Raw genomic sequence first — 256 nt, forward strand, 5'->3', positions numbered from 1 at the left:
GTGACGTTAACAAGTAAATTGGACTAGTGTGCAAGGAGCAGCTGCAGGTAATATGATCATGAAAGTTTTTTCATCTTGTATACATAGTGCAAACTGAAATAGCTTACCTGCCATGTGGCCACTCCATTAACATGCTGCTAGGACACTCAAGGAAGCAGGTCTCTGGGAACCACCCACTTTAATCTTGCCATTTTCTACTACAAAGGAAAAGTCACTTTAATCATTACAAATTTAATAAATATACAATATATGCAAG

General features: G+C 37.5%; 1 long non-coding RNA gene across 1 annotated transcript in view; it reads right to left on the minus strand.

Annotated features, from left to right (window-relative positions):
• The window catches only part of LOC119581985, a 5,398-nt gene that overhangs the window by 1,485 nt on the left and 3,657 nt on the right, over nucleotides 1-256 (minus strand). The window contains exon 2 of the long non-coding RNA XR_005229605.1: nucleotides 108-197. This is a non-coding gene — a long non-coding RNA (uncharacterized LOC119581985). The remainder of the gene's footprint in view (nucleotides 1-107; nucleotides 198-256) is intronic.

This window comes from Penaeus monodon, chromosome 15 (assembly GCF_015228065.2).
Source record: "Penaeus monodon isolate SGIC_2016 chromosome 15, NSTDA_Pmon_1, whole genome shotgun sequence".
Taxonomy (NCBI): domain Eukaryota; kingdom Metazoa; phylum Arthropoda; class Malacostraca; order Decapoda; family Penaeidae; genus Penaeus; species Penaeus monodon.